This window comes from Podarcis tiliguerta (genome assembly GCF_965153285.1).
Source record: "Podarcis tiliguerta genome assembly, chromosome: 3".
Classification (NCBI taxonomy): Eukaryota; Metazoa; Chordata; class Lepidosauria; order Squamata; family Lacertidae; genus Podarcis; species Podarcis tiliguerta.
The window spans coordinates 12,714,548-12,722,528 of NC_139536.1; positions in this window are offsets into that span (position 1 = coordinate 12,714,548).

Below are 7,981 nucleotides of genomic sequence, written 5' to 3' on the forward strand. Positions count from 1 at the left end.
TGGCTGCTGTATCTACATAGTTGTCGCACAACAAAAACAGAATCTAATTGCTATTTATTTATTGCTAGCATCCCAGGTCTGGGGCTGGGCTTTGGCAGATCCGATCCATACTGACAAGGAATGAACAAATCTGCTGATTTCCATTTCTCTCTTCGTTTCTCATTTTTCATTTTTCAGCTCAGTTCACCAAATTTCTGCAGCAGTCTGCAAACTTCTTTTTAAAAACCCTTGTGAAATTCATACACATTTGGGGGTGCATTTCGTACAACATAAACCTTTTCTTGCCAGCAGTTTCTTCTAATGTAATGCATTTGTGTATGCTATTTTCACTAATGCACATTTTTGTGTGCAGTTTTCACTAATATGTGGTGCTTTTGGGGGTGAGGGATGTTGCTACAGAACTTTGGGTCGGAGAGTATGTTGGCACTCGTCTGTCTCGAGAGACAATGGAGTGTGCCTCCAGGGGTGAAGTCAAACCAAGCCTGGGCAATGTGTATGGAGGTCCTGGGCTGCCCAGATGACAAGAACCACCTCTCAGCCTCACTGATGTGGCCCAAAGGAAAGCAGAACAATGTGTTTGGCACCAGCTTGGTTTCAGGAGTTGCTAAATGGTGGCTTACAAGGCGCCATCCAACTGTCCTTGGGACTGCACTCCAGATTAGTGTAGGCTTTTGTTGTTGTTTAATCGTTTAGTCGTGTCCGACTCTTGGCCCCATGGACCAGAGCATGCCAGGCACTCCTGTCTTCCACTGCCTCCCGCAGTTTGGTCAAACTCATGCTGGTAGCTTCAAGAACACTGTCCAACCATCTTGCCCTCTGTCGTCCCCTTCTCCTTGTGCCCTCCATCTTTCCCAACATCAGGGTCTTTCCCAGGGAGTCTTCTCTTCTCATGAGGTGTCGTCTTTCAGAATGGATAGATCTGATCTTCTTGCAGTCCATGGGACTCTCAAGAGGCTCCTCCAGCACCATAATTCAAAAGCATCAATTCTTCGGCGATCAGCCTTCTTTATGGTCCAGCTCTCACTTCTATACATCACTACTGGGAAAACTATAGCTTTAATGCTGAATGTTGCTAGGAGACCTCTATTCTCCCCCCGGTTCCAGAGCGGTTCAACAATCAATTCATCTTCCCAGGGAACTTTGGGAATTGGAGCTGTGGAAGGGAAACCAAGCCTTACAATGAGTGGTTGAAGGAGCAGACTAAGTCTTTAGTCTGGAAAAGTGGAGACTGAAGAGATATTATAGCCATCTTCAAATATCTCAAGGGCTGTCACATGGAGGAGGGAACTTGCTTGTTTTCTCCTGCTCTGGAGGGCAGGACTCTAACCCATGGCTTCAAGTTACAAGAAAAGAGATTCCGACTAAATGTCAGGAAGAACTTTCTGATACTAAGAGCTGTAATGACTATACAGACCTTTGTTGTGTAGGCTATCTTAGCCTTTTTCTTCTCCTGAACATATCCCATAAGGCAATGGAGGTTTAGGATCAGAGTTTACCTTCTAGATGGGCTACCTTCCCAGGTTGGCAAGTCCCATTGGTCCCTCACTTCCCTCCAAGGCACATGCAGAAACCTCCTTCTTGACCATTGGACCCACTATTGTTCTCATCCGCTCAATCCGCCAGAGCCTGTCTTCACGTGCAAGGAAAGTCCTTAACTCACTGTTTAGGACCCATCAGGTACCCCCACCTGGTTTAGCCAGCCAGTTGAAGCTTTTTCCCAGGGTGTGGCCACTGTTGCATGTTGGCAGTAAAGGTCTTGTGTGCCTGGAGGCGGTTGGAGCATGGATGGCGGCTAATGGATTGAAGTTGAAGCCTGTCAAGACAGAAGTACTGTTTTTGGGGGACAGGGGGGCGGGTAGGTGTGGAGGACTCCCTGGTCCTGAATGGGGTAACTGTGCCCCTGAAGGACCAGGTGCGCAGCCTGGGAGTCATTTTGGACTCACTGCTGTCTATGGAGGCACAGATCAATTCTGTATCCAGGGCAGCTGTCTACCAGCTCCACCTGGTACGCAGGCTGAGACCCTACCTGCCCGTGGACTGTCTCGCCAGAGTGGTGCATGCTCTGGTTATCTCCCACTTGGACTACTGCAATGCACTCTACATGGGGCTACCTTTGAAGGTGACCCAGAAACTACAGCTAATCCAGAACATGGCAGCTAGACTGGTGACTGGGGGCAGCCACCGAGACCATATAGCAATGGTCCTGAAAGACCTACATTGGCTCCCAGTACATTTCCAAGCACAATTCAAAGTGTTGGTGTTGACCTTTAAAGCCCTAAACGGCCTTGGTCCAGTATACCCCCATCATTATACCCAGACACTGAGGTCCAGTGCCGAGGGCCTTCTTGTGGTTCCCTCACTGTGAGAAAGCAAAGTTACAGGGAACCAGGCAGAGGACCTTCTTGGTAGTGGCGCCCGCCCTGTGGAACGCCCTCCCATCAGATGTCAAAGAGAAGAACAACTACCAGACTTTTAGAAGTCTGGTAAGACAGCCCTGTTTAGGGAAGCTTTTAATGTGTGACTTTTTAATGTTTGTTGGAAGCCGCCCAGAGTGGCTGGGGAAGCCCGGCCAGATGGGTAAGGTACAAATAATAAATTATTATTATTATTATTATTATTATTATTATTATCATCATCATCATCATCATCATCATCATCATTATTATTGCCAGCTTCTAGGAGCCACAGGTGAGAGATGAATGGGTGGGGACCAAAGGCTGACAAACTACCCAAGGAGGAGCACAACATGTTCCATACCAGAGGTAGTATCCCTCTCCTAATAGCCCCCACACCCCAGAATTCAAGTAAAGTTACTTGTAAGAGGTAACTTTACTTGAATTCCCATATACCCTGGGTTAGAGAAAGTGCACCACCAAATTCAGAGAAGTGCAAAATTCAAAAGGCGGTCACATTTTGGTTCTCGTATTATTTTGTGAAGTCCAAATTACCTTGCAATTAACATGCAAACTGAATGAATTTATTTCCCAATCCCTAATACTGGCTGGGGCCTTGCACTGAAATATCTGAAAACTGAAAACAAACAGGGTGCAAAGCAGAACTGGTAAAGTGGGTGTCCTGGGGAGAACAGGAGAGGCTGGGCAGAGACGGTGTGTCTGGATAGAGTTATGAGAGCAAGAAAGAGCTCTCAGGCCTGAATCTCCCCATTACTGCTCTATGGACTCTTCCTTTCCCAAATCCCCACAGCTCCAACTTCTCTGTGGCTACTAGTTATCTTTGTGTTAAGTTGTGGGTGAACATATCAGACGGCACAGCGATTCTTCAAACAGCTCTTGTTTATTCACAGGCCAGAACAGAATAGAACTAAAGGGTTCAGTCAGCCTGCTTATATAGAGCTCCAGTACAACGTAACTGTAACAATTTTCTAAAACTATCCAATCACTGAACATCACTTTCGATCCCTTATTTGCATAACTATCTACAGTATCCCCCTGCTGGCCCAGGGTAGAATTTCAGTACATAACACTTTGTGCCTATTAATTGCATCTATGCAACCAGTTTGGCCCTTTGAAATAACCAAACTTTTGGCCCAAGCCCTGGTAGAAAATCATTACTCATAGCACAAACTGGAGGTTTATTCCCTGGACTCTGTTTCTTCTTCTTCTTTTAATAAGGTTTTTAAAAATTAAAAAAATCCCAGAAAAAGACAATGCTGATGGTAGCCGAGCGAAGACTCCTTTTTATCTTGGTGATCACGGACACAACAATTTCATCTAAACGAAGTCCAAAGAGAATATCACTGGGGCCTTTTGCATATTTGCCTTTAGGAAGGAAAAAGTAGCTTTACATGCAGGAAGCTAACACCAGTGTGAATATTTGCAAACAAAACAAAACTGGAAACAGACAAACAAATCTTTAGCCTGTACAATGTAATTTTCTGTGGGGAGTTTCAGAAAACCTAAGAAAAACAACGGGGAGCGATAGCATCGGCAAATTCAACACTAATGTCATTCCTATTTTCTTTTGTGTTCTTTTCTGCTCTTTTTATCGTTCACTTCCCAGTTGTGGTTAAATGTCCTGCAGGATGGCACATTTTTACTTGATATCTTCTGCCTCATATTTTTGGGGAGAGCCTCTAATTGCCTCGCTAGCATCAACAAAAGATAAATGTATTTTCAAGGGGTGTTTCATTCCCCCCCCTTCTATTTGCAAGTCGAGATAGAATTCAGAATGTAATCACATGTGTAAATTATTATGCATTGTTTGAGTCTCAGCAAACAACGGCCTACAAACACGATTTCAGGATTGTAAGCAATAAAGCCCATAGGTCGGGGCAGCTCCAATTCTATTCCTGCTAACTTCTCATCACAATTTTCGGTTCCTAAATAGCTGCAAATTTAGAAAAATTCAGCACACAACAGAAGGATGAGCGGTAGGGAATGGCATGTCTATCCCATCTCATTATTTTTTACAGATGAAAAACCCACATGTAAATCGAATTGTCTGCATTTTGTTGACACTTCCTCTGTAAAATAAGGCTTCCAATGCTTTTCAGTACATTTCCCTAAAAAAGCAGAGACATCACCTTGCCAACAAAGGTCTGTATAGTAAAAGCTATGGTTTTCCCAGTAGTGATGTATGGAAGTGAGAGCTGGACCATAAAGAAGGCTGATCACCGAAGAATTGATGCTTTTGAATTATGGTCCTGGAGGAGACTCTTGAGAATCCCATGGTCTGCAAGAAGATCAAACCTATCCATTCTGAAGGAAATCAGCCCTGAGTGCTCACTGGAAGGACAGATCCTGAAGCTGAGGCTCCAATATTTTGGCCACCTCATGAGAAGAGAAGACTCCCTGGGAAAGACCCTGATGTTGGGAAAGATGGAGGGCACAAGGAGAAGAGGACGACAGAGGACGAGATAGTTCTCGAAGCTGCCAACATGAGTTTGACCAAACTGCAGGAGGCAGTGGAAGACAGGAGTGCCTGGCGTGCTCTGGTTCATAGGGTCATGAAGAGTTGGACACGACTAAATGACTAAACAACGCATTTTTTTAAAAAAGTAAAATGCATATTTTTGTTGGGATTTCAGCCCCCACCAGTTGCCACGCTGGATCGGAACCATCATCTGCTGTCTTGTAGCAGTCTTGTAGTTTCATACTACAATTTTTTGGTGTACACTATTTAGGTCTGAAACTGCATCACTAAATTCAGAGAAGTATGTAATCTGTCTGATAGGTGTCATACCCCCCCAAGTGTCCCTATTTTCCAGGGACAGTCCTGGAAATATGAAAGCCATCCTGGCAGTGCCAGATTTATGTATAAGCTAAACAGCTATAGCTTAGGCCCCACTCTCTTGGGGCCCCCAAAAAATTGAAAGGAAAAAAACACACCTGGATGTATATTTCCAGAATATAAGATAAAAAACAAATAAAACAAAACCTACACACAGCAACAATGTTTTGTGTTGTGTAGGCTCCTATGATGTAAGTAATGGGCCCCGCCTGCGAACCTGCTCCCTAAAATATCACTGGTTTGCTCATTTCTATATATAGGTTGCCTACATTCTGAATGTGCAAATGGCTTTAGATACCTATTAGGTCCATAAATTACCATATAGCATATATTCAACACACAAAAACAGCGGCAATTTGTTGTTGACAAAGGACAGCTGGCCCCATTACCTTCAGTAGCTTAGGGCCTCATCAGACCGAAATCCGGCTCTGCATCCTGGCTTCTGATTTGATCCCAGAATGTCCCTATTTCACCTGCCAGTGCCACCGCTGTCGAGCTTGGGGATGAGGATGCAGTGGCGGCAGTGAGAGCACCCTAGGAAAAAACCCCTGCCTCTCCATGGCTGCCACTGCTGGTCTCCTCCCTTTGGCTGCTCATAGCAGTTTCTGGAGAGTATTTAAAGACCTTTAAAACCCTAAACGGCCTCGATCCAGTATACCTGAAGGAGTGTCTCCACCCCCATCGTTCTGCCTGGACACTGAGGTCCAGTGCCGAGGGCCTTCTGGCGGTTCCCTCGCTGCGAGAAGCCAAGTTACAGGGAACCAGGCAGAGGGCCTTCTCGGTAGTGGCACCTGCCCTGTGGAACGCCCTCCCACCAGATGTCAAAGAGAAAAACAACTACCAGACTTTTAGAAGACATCTGAAGGCAGCCCTGTTTAGGGAAGCTTTTAATGTTTAAGGTTCTTGTATTTTAATATTCTGTTGGAAGCCGCCCAGAGTGGCTGGGGAAACCCAGCCAAATGGGCGGGGTATAAATAAATTATTATTATTATTATTATTATTATTATTATTATTATTATTATTATTAGAGATACCTTATGTGACCTCCCTCTCCCCTCAGAAATAACAAAAGGAGGGGGTGAGTAAAAATGCACCCCTGCACAGAGAGTTGGGTGAATCCCCAGAACAGATTTAGGGGACACACAAGAAGTGGAAAGAGGGGAACTTCCATTGTGCAAACAGATATCCTTACGTTAACAGAACAGGTTACACCAAATCTCACAGTTGGCCTTTGGAGAAGACCCTGATTTGCAAGCTCATTGGCAAGGCAAAGAGCCCCTCCTATTGTATGTAATTCACCCCCTCCTCAGTGTTATTGTTTCTGGCAGGCACAGCAACAAAACGTGCGTCGTTGGAATCAAATCCTTCAGTTAGGGAGTTAGGAGAGTATAGTCCTATTTATTTTTAAGTGTCATATAATAATCAATTCATTTACTCTCCATTGTAACGCGATGAATCATAATGAACATATTTGCATAATATGCAGTTTCACAGATATTCAATTACAACTCGGCATTTGCTAAACGTACTGTGGAAATCAAACGGTTCTAAGCAGAGGCAGGCTGGCTCTCCAGTGCGCATGGGGAGTCTTGGGGAGGCGGTGTGTGCCTGTTCCTACTCTGTTCCATCCTCTGCCTTGCCAGCTACCTGAGGACTGAATGTTTGCTCATTAGCAGCACAGGAGCTGCCTCATATGGAGTCAGACCATTGGTTTCTCCAAGCCCTACCTGGTGGACAGGAGTCACCACAAGTCCTATCTGTCAGGAGCTCAGCCTACACTCAAGTACGACCCTGGGAGAGACACATGCCCGACTGGCATGTTCTCCACCTCCTGGTCATTCGTTCAGGAGCTTCATAAGCTTTCTTCTGCCTGAACATCACAGAGACCGATGCCAACAGACATCGGCACACTTAGGGATCCACAGAGTCTTTGCAGTTCGCGTGACAGACCTCAGCAACTCAGCATTTTGGCTAATCTACTTTATTTACATATACTTTATTTACATATTATTTACACACATGGAGCACTGCAACATGGCTCCCTCTCTCTCTAGCATCAGACAGCAAAGAGAGAAAGCACAAAGGACAATAGTCCCACTTCACGGAACACAGTAACAGAAACATCCTGTCTCCATCACTTCCCACACTGTGGAGTCAAAACATACACCGTCTTGTGATAGACAAAAATCCCATGACTGAAATCATGGAGCAGGAATTCTAACACTATCTACAGATACCTGCCTCCTCAAAAAAGTTCAAGATTTTTGAGAGTGGCCACCTCTGCTGTCACCAACATCTCCTCCTGGTGGAACATAGGAAGATGCCTTACACCAAGTCAAGCTATTGGTCCATCTAGATCAGTATTTTCCACAACAATAGGTTGCCCAGGAAAGTATAAAGACATGGAAAAGTTCTGTACCGTCCTTTTTTATTTCAATATTACACAGAGAGGCTATAGAACCCAGCCTCTTGGATAATGGCGTTGTCTCGAGTGAATCTCAACCCCTGTCTCTCCCACTTCCTCATTTGTCATCATCTTCATCACGGGTGCCATTAAGTGCCCTCTGTCTTTGAGCTCTTTGCTCTCCTACTTTTAAGGCTTGTCAGGTCCTGGGAGATGGAGGGTCTGGGATGCTTTCTAATGACAACGTGTCAGCCGAGTGTTGCTCTGGCTCTTCCATGATTTCCCAGCTTTCCCCCTCATCTGCCTCTGAGCTGTGACTTCCCGCAA